The sequence below is a fragment of the Dipodomys spectabilis genome, unplaced genomic scaffold, assembly GCF_019054845.1.
Source record: "Dipodomys spectabilis isolate Male_0828 unplaced genomic scaffold, ASM1905484v1 ptg000054l, whole genome shotgun sequence".
NCBI classification, from domain to species: domain Eukaryota; kingdom Metazoa; phylum Chordata; class Mammalia; order Rodentia; family Heteromyidae; genus Dipodomys; species Dipodomys spectabilis.
Window position 1 is genome coordinate 359,757 of NW_024870731.1, and position 14,202 is coordinate 373,958.

Sequence of the window (14,202 nt, forward strand, 5' to 3'; positions counted from 1 at the left end):
TATTGGAGATAAGAGTCTCACAGACTTTCCTGCCTGAGCTGGCTTCAAACTGCAAACCTCAGATCTCAGCCTCTTGAGTAGCTAGGATTACAGGTGTGAGCCACTGACACCCAACCTAAATTATATAGGTGTTTTCTTTTTTGTTTTTCTTTTCTTTTCCTTCCTTCCTTATCTTCCTTCCTTCCTTCCTTTTTCTTTCTTTTTGCCAGAACTGAGGTTTGAACTCAGGGCCTGGGCACTGTTCCTTAGCTTATTTTGCTTAAGACTGGCACTTGAGCCATAGCTGGCTTTTTGGTGGTAAATTGGAAATAAGAATCTCATGGACTTTCCTGCTGGGACTGAACAGTGATCCTCAGATCTTAGCCTGGTGAATTGCTAGGATTACAAGTATGAGCCACTGAAGTTCAGCTTTTCTCTTTGCTTTCTTGCTTCCTTTCTCGCTTTCCTCCTTCCTCCTCCTTCCTCCTTTCTTTCTTTCTTTCTTTCTTTTTCTTTTTTTCTTTCTTTCTGTTGTAGGGCTTGAATTCTGGACTTGGGTGCTGTCCCTGTGCTCTTCAGCTCAAGACAAGCACTCTACCATTTGAGCCACAGCACCACTTCTGGTTTTCTAGTGGTTTACTGGAGATAAGAGTCTTACGGAGTTTCCTGCCCAGGCTGGTTTTGAACCATGATCCTCAGATCTCAGCTTCCGGAGTAGCTAGGATTGCCAGCATTAGCCACCAGCGCCCAGCCTCTTTGATTTCTTTAAGACACTAGGTTTTACTCTAGTTTACATTGAATTCATGATCCTCCTGACTTGGAATTCTGAATGCTAAAAGTACAGGCATACACCACCAAGTCAAGCTTCCTATACAATCATGCTGTGAAAGTAAGTCTCATGTTTTCCTGCCCAGCTGGCTTTGAACCTTGATTCTCAGACCTCAGCTTCCTGAGTAGCTAATATTATAGGTATGAGCCACTCTTCTTAAATTCGTGAAAACTTTTTGGCATAACATGATATATATTAAAAACTATTCTAGGGGGGGGACCAAGATGGCGACGGGGCAGTAGGGAAACGCCACAGCTCTCTCCAACCAAAAAGAGAGTTCGAGTTCCAACCTTTAATCTCCCCAAGAGACCGACAACAACAAAAAGACGAACACTCAGAGAAAAACCAGAGGTGGAAAATAACAAAAAAAAGAAAGAGAGGAAAAGAAGAATTTCAGAACAGAGAAGAGCGAAGACCCCTCCCCCAACCTTTACTGGCCGCGCGGCAGTGCGCCAAGCCGCCGGCCAGCCAGCCCGGCGGGGGCTGCCTGAGCCACAGAGACACAGGGGGCTGCTTGCAGATCACCAGGTACCGGATTGCAGAACAGCGGATCGCCAGGAACAGAGAAACCTACCAGCCGGGAGTCTCCAGGAGGATCCCACCCCCACCCATCACTCTCCACCGGAGCGGAGAGGCTCCATCCCGCCAAAGCCGCCCGGCACCAGCAGCGCCACAAAGGGACCTGTCCGCAGACCACCCGCCCAATCGCGATCGCAACGACCCGGCGGGGGGCCGCCCAACCCAGCCCGCAACCACCCCAACTGAACTCGGACTGCAACAACAACTGACGACCTACAGGGTGAGTACCCATCAGGGGACAGGGAATCCGTCAAGGGAGACCAGAGCTGGAGGGAATCCCCAGACCCTGACCTAGACTCCCTACCCCAACACCCGGACCACAGGACCCACTAAAACTGGGAACTGTTCGAGAGCTCCACCAGCCGGTGGAGCACACTCTGCTGGCCAGTCCAGAGCAAGAGCACCTCTGGAAGGGAGCTTAAATGCTCAAGCCAGGAACAGTGCCCCTGGGTCAAGACTACCAACAGTAGAAGAAATTTGAACTGTGTCCTCCAGGCTGCATAACCAAGGTGGTATACACATTAGCACAGGCCTAACGAGCGCGCTCCAGGCTGGGGCCGGAACCAGGCCAGGGGACCGGCGCCTGAACAAAGCAAAAAGGGTCAGAAGTGGGGCTGTGGCTCAAATGGTAGGGTGCCAGCCTTGAGCTGAAGAGCTGAGGGACAGCACCCAAACCTAGAGTTCAAGCCCACAACCAGCCCAAAACAAACAAACAAAAACACATCAGGAGCCCATAGCAGACTCCAGTATTTGGGAGAGTGCATCCAGAGCATCTGATCTTCCCAAGAGCACCCGCAGGAGCAAACACAAGCAGTCTAGGCTGCTCAACCCTTCCAAAGGCGGGAATTGCTACAGCAGAGAGCTGAGAATCCTAAGTGAATAGCAGCTGGAAATAGGCTCCCAACAGAATCCAGATCAGGCACAGACCCTCTCTACCAATACAAAATCAGCAACCAAGCAAAGACAGACACACCAAAACAAGATTGAAGAGCAGTCTCCTGAACCCCCATGCGAAAATCACAGAGAAAAATCACAAGGTTTACCACTACCCAGGACAGCAAGCTCACCTCAAAAGCCAGCAGCCACTCAGGGGAGAGCCCCAGTGGGAGCAAAGCAGGAATGGAAGACAAAAACTACATCCAAGGGTTGCTGGAGGCAATGACTCAAGAAATAAAGCGAGAAATGGATCAGAAATTGAAAGAGCACAAGGATGAACTATCAAAAGATATACAGGATATCAAACAAAAATTGGATACAAAAATAGAAGCTGCACAAACCTCAGTAAGAAGTGAGATAAACGCCAAATTAGAGGTAATGCATACTGATCTCACCTCATTGAGAGGTGAGATCAGTACTCTGAGAACCAACATTGAATCCATAAAGGGATCCATTTCCACCATGCAAACCACAATAGAAGCCACGGTCAACAGAGTGAATGAAATGGAAGGTAGAGTGTCAGATACAGAAGACAGAATACACCAACTGGACCAAAAAGTGACAGATATGGAAAAATCACTCAAATTAAACCAAAGGGAAATTCAAGAGCAAGCAGATAATGCTAAAAAATTTAACCTTCGCATAATCGGAGTGGACGAAGGTGAGGAATTCCAGAGCAAGGGAATGCAACACCTATTTAACAAGATAGTCAATGAAAATTTTCCCCACCTCAAAAACGACCATCTTAACTACATCACAAAAGCTTATCGAACACCCAACAAGCAAGATCCCAGGAGAAACACTTCTAGGCACATAATAGTAACAATGATGGATCTGAACAATAAGGAAACAATCCTGCATGCAGCAAAAATGAAGAAGGAGCTATACTACAACGGGAAAAAAATTAGAATCACTGCAGATCTCTCCACACAAACAATGAATGCAAGAAAAGCCTGGGAAAGCACCATACGAGCCCTGAGAGCCAATAACTGCCAACCCAGACTGATATACCCGGCAAAGCTAGCATTCACATTCGATGGAGAACTGAAAACTTTTAATAGCAAAGAAAAACTAAATGAATACATAAACATTAAGCCAGCATTACAAAGAATTCTAAGAGGGGGGACACAACCTGAAGAAAGCAACCAGGAACTGGGACCTGCCCCAAACGCATTACTCAAAGTCTAACTGAGCAAGCACAGGAGGAAAGGAAAGAAGAAAAACTTAGGAAAACGGAATGGCAGGGACAACAATGCATCTCTCTATACTTTCTCTTAATATAAATGGGCTGAATTCGCCAATTAAAAGAAAACGAACTGAGGACTGGATCAGAAAACAAGACCCATCCATCTGTTGCCTTCAGGAGACCCACCTCTCAGCCAAACATACAAACAAACTCAGAGTGAAGGGGTGGAAAAGGATCTACCAATCAAATTCCCCCAATAAGAAAGCAGGTGTAGCTATCCTGATATCTGACAAAATAAACTTTTCATTAAAATCAGTACAGAAAGACAAGGACGGACACTACATATTAATAAAGGGAACAATCCAAGAGGAGGATATAACCATCATCAACTTATATGCCCCAAATATTGGTGCACCCAGATATGTTAAACAAATGCTCTCAAACTTACAGAATAAAATAGATCCCAATACGATAATACTAGGAGACTTTAACACGCCACTCTCACCAAAGGACAGGTCTACCAACCAGAGGATTGGCAAAGAAGCTACCGAATTAAGTGAGGCCATACTTCAAGCGGAATTAACTGACATCTACCGAGTATTTCACCCTAAAACAACACAGTACACATTCTTCTCAGCAGCTCATGGAACTTTCTCCAAAATAGACCATATCATAGTTCATTCAAGGAACTTAAGCAAATACAAAGGGATCGACATAATCCCCTGTATCCTATCTGACCACAGTGGAATCAAGCTAGCTCTCAATAACAAAGCATACCGCAGAAATTTCTCTAATACATGGAAATTGAACAGCACACTCCTTAACAAGGCCTGGGTAACAGAAGAGATCAGAGAAGAAATAAAGCATTTCCTAGAACTCAATGAAAATGAAAACACCTCACAAAGAAACTTGTGGGACACAGCAAAAGCAGTCCTGAGGGGCAAATTTATTGCCCTCAGTGCCCACATCAAGAGAATGGAGACAGACCAAGTAAATAATCTCATGTTGCAACTAAAACAGCTAGAAAAACAAGAAAAAATGGGACCTAAAGCTACTAGACGAAGCCAGATAACCAAATTGAGAGCAGAGATTAACCAATTAGAAAATCAGAAAACCATAACCAAAATAAACCAAACAAAAAGCTGGTTCTTTGAAAAAATAAACAAAATTGATGGCCCGTTGGCAAGATTAATTAAAAAAAGAAGAGAGGAAACCCATATTAATAGGATTAGGGATGCCACGGGAAACATCACAACACGTACCCAAGATATCCAAACAATTCTAACAGACTACTTTCAAAAGCTATACTCTCTAAAGGAAGAAAATCTGGCAGAAATGGATGCATTTTTAGAGAAATACAAGTTACCCAAACTGAGCAAAGAAGAAGTTAACCAATTAAATAAGCCAATATCCTATAATGAGATACAGGAAGCTATCAAAAGTCTTCCAACAAAAAAAAGCCCAGGACCAGATGGATTCACAGCAGAATTCTATAAGACCTTTAAAGAAGAACTAATACCCATACTCCTCAAGCTCTTCAGAGAAACAGAGAAGGAGGGAGCTATCCCAAACTCATTCTACGAAGCCAATATCACACTCATCCCCAAACCAGGCAAAGACCCAACCAAAAAGGAGAATTACAGGCCAATCTCCTTGATGAACACAGATGCAAAGATCCTTAACAAGATTCTAGCTAACAGAATCCAGAAACACATAAAAAAAATAATACACTATGATCAGGTAGGCTTCATCCCAGAGACACAGGGATGGTTTAACATACGTAAGTCAATAAATGTAATCCAGCATATCAACAGAGCCAAGGTCAAGAATCACATGATTATCGCCACAGATGCAGAAAAGGCCTTTGATAAAATTCAACATTCATTCATGCTAAAAGCTCTGGAGAAAATAGGAATAGAAGGAACATTTCTAAAAACAATAAAAGCCATTTATGACAGACCAATAGCCAATATTATACTTAATGGGGAAAAGCTACAACCAATCCTCCTAAAAACAGGAACAAGGCAAGGATGTCCACTGTCTCCACTCCTCTTCAACATAGTCCTAGAACCCTTAGCCAGGGCAATAAGGCAAGAAAAAGACATTAAAGGGATCCGCATAGGGAAAGAAGAAGTGAAACTATCCCTTTTTGCAGACGACATGATACTATACCTCCACGATCCCAAAAACTCCATCCCCAAACTTTTAGAAATCATAAGTCACTTCGGCAAAATAGCAGGATACAAAATAAACCCACAAAAATCAGTTGCCTTCCTATACACTGATAACGCACAGGAAGAGAGGGAAATAAAGGGAACAACCCCATTCACAATAACCTCCCAAAAAATAAAATATTTAGGAATTAACCTAACCAAAGATGTAAAAGAACTATTTAATGAGAACTATAAAAAGTTAAAGAAAGAAATTGCAGAAGACACTAGGAAATGGAAAGACCTCCCATGCTCCTGGATAGGCCGACTTAATATAGTAAAGATGGTGATACTTCCAAAACTAATATACAAATTCAATGCAATTCCTATTAAAATCCCAATGACGTACATCACTGAAATACAGAAAACAGTCCAAAAATTTATATGGAACAACAAAAGACCTAGAATAGCCAAAACAATTCTAGGGGATAAAGACAATATGGGAGGGCTATCCATGCCGAACTTCAAACTCTACTACAGAGCTATAATCACAAAGACAGCATGGTACTGGCACAAAAACAGACCCGAAGACCAATGGAACAGAATAGAAGATCCAGATATAAATCCACAGGCCTACAGCCAGCTGATATTCGACAAAGGAGCCAAAGACATACAATGGAAGAAACACAGCCTCTTCAACCGCTGGTGCTGGGAAAACTGGGCAGCCACATGCAGAAAACTAAAAGTGGACCCCAGCCTATCACCATGCACCAACATCAACTCAAAATGGATTAAAGACCTTAACATTAAACCTGAATCTCTGAAACTACTGCAGGACAGAGTAGGAGAGACACTTGAACTAATAGGCACAGGAAGGAACTTCCTGAACAGAGTCCCAGGGTCACAACAAGTTGGAGAGAGACTCGACAAATGGGACTACCTTAAAATAAAAAGCTTCTGCACAGCTAAATCTATCGCAACTAAGCTAGAAAGACAACCAACTAATTGGGAAAAAATATTTACCAGCAATATATCAGACAAGGGGTTAACATCCTGTATATACAGGGAACTCAAGAAACTAATCCCTCCCAAACCTAACAAACCAATTACTAAATGGGCAAGGGAACTAAAGAGGGACTTCTCAAATGAAGAAATAAAAATGGCAAAGAAACACATGAGGAAATGTTCATCATCCCTGGTGGTGAAGGAAATGCAAATAAAGACAACCCTGAGATACCACCTTACCCCAGTCAGAATGTCCCACATCCACAAATCAGCCAACGACAAATGCTGGAGGGGATGTGGAGAAAGAGGAACCCTATTACACTGCTGGTGGGAATGTACACTTATACAACCACTTTGGAAAGCAGTCTGGAGGGTCCTTAGAAAGCTAAAGATTGACCTCCCTTACGACCCAGTCATACCACTTCTAGGCATCTACCCTGAACAACAGGAACCAATATACAAGGACACGTGCACCTCCATGTTTATTGCAGCACTGTTCGCAATAGCTAGGATATGGAAACAACCTAGGTGCCCCACCACAGATGAATGGATCCAAAAATTGTGGTATCTATACACAATGGAATATTATGCAGCCATTAGAAATGACAAAATAATGGCATTTGCAGGGAAATGGATGGAGCTAGAAGGAATCATGTTGAGCGAGGTAAGCCAAGAACGAAGAGACAAACGGTACATGGTCTCCCTCATAAGTGGATGCTAAATCCAAAAGGTTAGGTGATACGACAAAACTAACAGGACTTAAGAAACAAAGAACTCCCGCTCATCTGGTTGAACCACTACTAAATATCCTCATGCTGCTGATCACAAATATGGTATATAACATGTGAACACTGTTATATATTACAGACTGTGGTAGACAATTTGCTCCAGGGAAGTTAGAATGAACTTGTGACTTTGAAATTATGTAATCATTTAATCACAATCAAAAAAAAAAAAAAAAAGAACCTCGGGGAAGGGAGGGAGGGAAGGGATGGTAGGGGGAAAACAATGGAGGGGGTAACAATGTTCAAGAGGAAGTGTACTCATTACCTCACTCATGTAACTGTAACCCTCTGTATAGTAGCTTTACAATTAAAAAAAAAATGGAGGGACAAAGGGTTGAACAAATGCAACAAGGGTACTCACTGGACACTATGTTGAAAAGAACTATACAACTTGTATGTGGGATTGGAGGGAAAAACTGAGAGCAAGAGAAAGGGTGACATTGTCCCAAAAGAAACACACTCTTTATCTACCTTATATAACTAACTCCTCTGAACATCATCTTCACAATATTTTTTAAGTACATACTCCAAAGCCAGGCACTGGTGGCTCACACCTGTAATCCTAGCTACTCAGGCTAAGACCGGAGGATCATGGTTCAAAGCTGACCTAGGTAGGAAAGTTTCTAAGACTTGTATCCAGTTAACCACCAAGAAGCTGTAAGTAGAGATGTGGCCCAAATCAGAGTGCTAGCCTTGAGCAAAAAAATCTCAGGGGCTGCCGGGCGCTGGTGGCTCACGCCTGTAATCCTAGCTACTCAGGAGGCTGAGATCTGAGGATCGCAGTTCAAAGCCAGCCCCGGCAGGAGAGACTGTGAGACTCCTGTCTCCAATAAACCACCAGAAAACCGGAAGTGGCGCTGTAGCTCAAGTGGTAGAGCGCTCGCCTTGAGCTGAAGAGCTGAGGGACAGCGCCCAGGCCCAGAGTTCAAGCCCCACGACCGACTGGCAGTGCCAGACCAAGTATGAGCCCCAATAACAATGTGTGTGCATGTGTGCACACACACAGTCTACACTCATATAATTCCTTGAAACGGCAGAATTACAGTGATGAAAAACAGGGTTTCCAGAGATTAAAGATGGTGAAGAGAGGATGAGAGATGTTGTAGTGAATACTATCCGTGCCATAGTGTATGCCCATGACTCTTAAGAACTTAGGAAAACTAAATAAAGTCTGAGGTTTCATGAATAATTTTATGTGTTGGTTTCATGTTTCTGCAAAAAGACCATGGTAACAGCGCTCAGATATTAACATTACAACTCTTCCATGAATGTAACACCCCTATATATAAATGTTTGAGAGAAAAAAATAAGTGTTTGAGAGTCAAGCACCGGTGGCTTATACCTGTAATACTCAGGAAGCTGGGATCAGAGGATCACATTTCGAAGCTAGTTTGGGCAGGGGAAAGCCTGTGACTCTTAACTCAAATTAACCACCCAAAAAGCTGGAATTGGAGGTGTGGCTTAAGTGGTAGACTGTGACCCTTCAGCAAAAAAAGCTAATGGAGAGTGCTCAGGCCCTTAAACCAAGCCCCAGTACCAACACAAAAATACAGTTTTAGAAAAGCAAAAATTCTTTTAAAAAAATGTGACACTACCGCACATATGAAGGGGGAAGGGGGAGCCTGAAGAAAAAAATGAAGTGACAAGTGTGAAAACAACACTTATCTTTCGGGAATCTCATTTTTAGTTTTTTCTTATGCAGCAAATATATATGTATATATACACACACACATGTTCAACTAGACACCTCTATAGTGTTCATAACAGTTTTATTCATATCAGCTATAATTAGAAACAGCCCAAATGCCTATTAGTAAAATGTAGTTGTACAATGCAGTACTATAAACAGCAGAATGGATAAACTAGAGCATGCAGCAACACACATGGATTATACAGACACACTGTTGAATCAAAGAAGCCAGGCAACAAGATACATATTATTAATTTTATTTGAAGTTCAGATACAGTCATACCAAATCTACGGTGTAAGGACAATAGGTACCTTTGAAATAATGGTATAGGAACTATAAGAAAGCACATGCAAGATTTCTGCAACACTGGTGATTTCTGCAGTATTGCTTGCTTGCTTTTTCAGTTAATTTTTATTGAGAGTTCTATGTAGTCCATGCAATCCTGGAACTCATGAACCTCCTGCCTTGGCCTTTCCAGTCCTAGGATTACAGGTGTGTATCACTCTATGTAAGATCTTGCTGCGTCTATGCTCATTATGTAATAACAACTGTACACCTATTTTATGGTAACTATACTTCAAGAAAGATTATTAAAGGGCTGGGAAGTTGGCTCAGTGGTAGAGCGCTTGCCTTGCATGCCTGAGGCCCTGGGTTCGATTCCTCAGCACCACATAAGCAAAAAGAAAAAAGCCGGAAGTGGTGCTGTGGCTCAAGTGGTAAAGCGCTAGCCTTGAGCTGAAGAGCTGAGGGACCGTGCCCAGGCCCAGCGTTCAGGCCCCACGACCGGACCACCCCACCCCCCCCAAAAAAGATTAATGAACCAGACCCAGTGGATAAATCCTTCCACCTCTGCTTTCATAGGTCACACAATTCTGGGAAATGTTATGAATCCATCTCAGTAACATCCTAACACTGGCTTTCCCCACTTGTCTCACTATCCTCCTCGAATCTCATCTCCTAACTACTACACCCACGTTTTTTCCTCTCAAAGGAAATCAAAACTTCAACAATAGAACATTTAGTGTGTGCGCCAATCTTGGGGCTTGAACTCTGAGCCTACATGCTGTTCTTGAACTTCTTTTGATGAAGGTTAGTACTCTACCAATTGAGCTACAGCATCACTTCTGGCTTGTTTATTGGAGATAAGAATCTGTTTCCTGCCTGAGATGGCTTCAAACAGGGATCCTCAGATCTTGGCCTCCTGAGTAGCTAAGATTATACCCATGAGCCATCAACACAGGTTTAGAACACTATTCTATTGTTACGTAACACAGAAAGGTGCCAAGTCCATTCTTGGAGATACACAAGAGTGGTCCCATTCCCAAGGTTTAACAGGAATTTTCACTCTGTAAATCTTTTAAGCCATATACTTAAAATTTGCCCATTTTTTTTTAGTATATCTGAATTTAAAAAATGTGCATCAGGGCTGGGAAGGTGGCTCAGTGGTAGAGCGCTTGCCTTGCATGGTCGAGGCCCTGAGTTCAATTCCCCAGCACCACATAAGCAAAAAGAAAAAAGCCGGAAGTGTCGCTGTGGCTCAAGTGGTAGAGCGCTAGTCTTGAGCTGAAGAGCTGAGGGACAGCGCCCAAGCCCAGAGTTCAGGCCCCATGACTGGACCCACCCCAAAAAATGTGCAAAGGGTAGGAAATTTAAAGTATTGAGACAGATGGACTATAAAGGGAACAGATCTTTCTTGGACATGCCCTTTCTTCGATCTATGTATAATGGGTACCCATACATACACAAACATAAAGCACACACATGCCATGCCCACTGAGGTACTCAGGGGTCTGAGTGTTATTCCTTAGCTTTGTTGCTCCAGGATGGTGCTCTTCCACTTGAGTCACAATTCAACTTCCAGCATCTAACTGGCTGATGGGGAAGAGTCTGACTTTTCTTCTTAGGCTGGCTTTGAACTGCAATTCTGACTTCTCAAGCCCTTGAGTAACTATGATTACAGACATTACTGCCACTAGGCTCTTCCCAGTTTTGATATCAGACATGCATTGAGTGGCTGTTTTAGTCTGTCACTTAAGATTATTAAATTTGGGCTGGAAAGGTGACTGAGTGGTAGAGTACTTGCCTCACATGCATGAGGTCCTGGATTAGATTCTTCAGCACAACATACACAGAAAAAGCCAGAAGTGGCACTGTGGCTCATGTGGTTAAAACGCTAGCCTTGAGCTGAAGAGCTGAGGGACAGTGTCCAGGCCAGGGTCCAAGACCCAGAACTGCACACACAAAAAAATAAATTCACCTATAGGATAAGTTAGAAGGCATTAAAGCATGGATCTAGCTGTATTTTGTTATTCCCAACAGGCATAATGTAAGCCAAGCATTGTCATATTCCAGAATGTCAGTCATGGACACTTGAAACTGCAGGCAGAGACAGAACACTAAGTTCAAGGTCAACCTGTATGTCCCACAAACTTGCTTTATAAACAGATGTAGACATGAAGCTATTGTAATGACAGTGGTAGCTTGACCTGAACTGTCTCATGTAAGATAGGCACAAAATCAAACTACCTAAAAAACTTAGGTCTTATACCAGTAGACAGCAATTATCATTTTTATACAAATGTACCAGCTAACTGACGCTGGGTGCCAGTGGTTCAGGTCTGTAATCATAGATGTTCACATGGATAGTGGTTCAAAGACGGCCCAAGCAGAGAAGTCCATGACTCTTTATCTGCATTAAACCACTCAGAAAACAGGAAATGGCACTGTGGCACAAATGGTAGAATGCTAACCTTGACCTGGAGAGATAAGGGATAGTGTCCAGGCCCAGAGTACAAGCCCCACCACCGTCCCTCCCCCCACCCCCAAATTATTAGTCTTCTTTTTGGAAATATATATCATGTGTGCCGGGACTATTCTGAAGATGCTAAGTAGTGTTCAAGCCTGGTACATTTCAGCCTGGTGTTCTGGAACCTCAGTGGTTTTGTTTCATCATCTAACATTCTTATCAACCTAGATGTTCTCCAATAGGGTGCACAATTTCAAAACACTTGCTTTGTATCAAACCCTAAGTAAGACACATTATCTTTATTAAACTTCACTTCATGTCACCTCATGAATGGCTCAGATGTCCTACTATCCTACCACCTTTAACTTTGTGAGATTAAGTGTACTAGTTTTCAGCATTCACCCATGACCTCCCTGTTCATGGTTTCTATTTCTACTATATAAACCACTATACAACAGGGTTCTTCTAAGTACTCCTAACAGGTTATGCTTTTCACAGCTTGGATTTAAAACACTGAGTGAAGCATGTCAATCTTCTGCCCTTTTATGGGGTGAAGGGAAACAGTATGTTACTAGCCATTTTATCCTAATGCTTACCCATGATTCCACATAGGTATAAGTTCTAGTTTTGATCACATTTTTCCTTCTAGGTTTGCTATGTGAGACCAGCTACTACCAATCACGAGCAATTGGAATTTTCTAAATCTTCATTGATTCCAGCTCTTTCCAATTCACCAATCTTCTTGCAGCTATTTGAATTGTCTTGAATTCTGCTTCCCTTTGAAAACAGGTGTTGGAACACAACTGAGTCAGTGTCTGTGAATAATGTTGAGGATCTAGGCTGGAAGCCAGGCCAGGGAACACAATGAGATAATAATGGACACCAAAAAAGGTAGAAATGGAGCTGTGGGTTAACTAGTGTGTTGGTCTGGAGCAGAAAAGCCAAAGGACAATGCTCAGGCCCAGAGAATTGCAAGCCCCAGGACAGAACAAAAACTTTACAACAAAAAAATCCACAACTGATACCATTCATACAATCTTTGCAAGTCTTCTATGTCAAGGGACTATGAACAGAACAAAGACTTGTCAGCCACTAAGCTTCTGGTAAACTCCTTTCATTTTACGTTTATTCGTAATAAGGCTACTTTCTTAGGCTCCATAAGCATACTAAATATGTTTCTTTCAATTATTATCAAAGCATACCTATCTTCATGGCTAGAAATCTTAACACTGAACTGAGGTTATTCAACAAAACATTCTGTAAAAACAATATTTGCAGATTCTGTAACTGGTACACCTTTCATTTAACAGAACCAGGTAATGTCACCATACCTACCAACATGCATTTGAACATTTCAGGATATTTGACTATATGACATTCCAATCCTACCTACAGTGCTGCAGCGGTGACATAGAAACCTAAAAGCATAATTAGGCATTCCGATGATTACTTGCAGTATATTGAAAAAAGTATTGTGGTACTTTTGGCTATAACCCTAGTATGTGTCTTATTATAGTAAAATGCATCCTGATGTAAATACTTTCTTAGGGAATTTAAAGCAATCACAAGTCGGATAATAAAATGAAAAAAAAAATCTCCAGAAATACAGAATAAAAGAGTACACATTGAATTACAAACTAAGTTATCCAATAGCTTTCAAACATCAAAAACTTTTTAATTTTTATTTTATTAGTATCTTAGGCTTGGAATTTTTAGGGTACAGTTTTCTTTACCACTTAGGACCACCTGCTAAATGTTTGTATGAACAGACCGCATCAAAAATACAATAAAGAAGCCAGGTGATAATGGCTCATACCTGTAATTCTAGCTACTCAGGGGGCTGAGATCTGAGGATTGTAGTTCAAAGCCAGCCCAGACAAGAAAGTTCATGAAAATCTTATCTCCAATAAACCATCAGAAAACCGGAAGTGGCACTATAGCTCAAGTAGTAGAGCGGTAACCTCGAGCTGAAGAGTTCAGGGACAGCACTCAGGCCCAAGGCTCAAGCCCCATGACCAACACAATAAAAATAAAATAAAGACACAAGTTTTGCGTTTTTTTCTTTTTACTGAATTAACAAGAAATACCACTTTTATATACTGCATTTGCACTTGAAAGGCAGTTTTGTTTTTGTCTTGCCAATTGTGGGGCTTTAAGTCCCAGCCTGGGCACTGGCCCTGAGCTCTTCAGCTCAAAGTGAGCACTCTACCACTTGAGCCACAGCACTACTCCGTTTTCTGGTGGTTAATTACAGATAAGAATCACAGACTTTCCTGCATAGGCTGGCTTTGAACCATGATCCTGAGATCTCAGCTA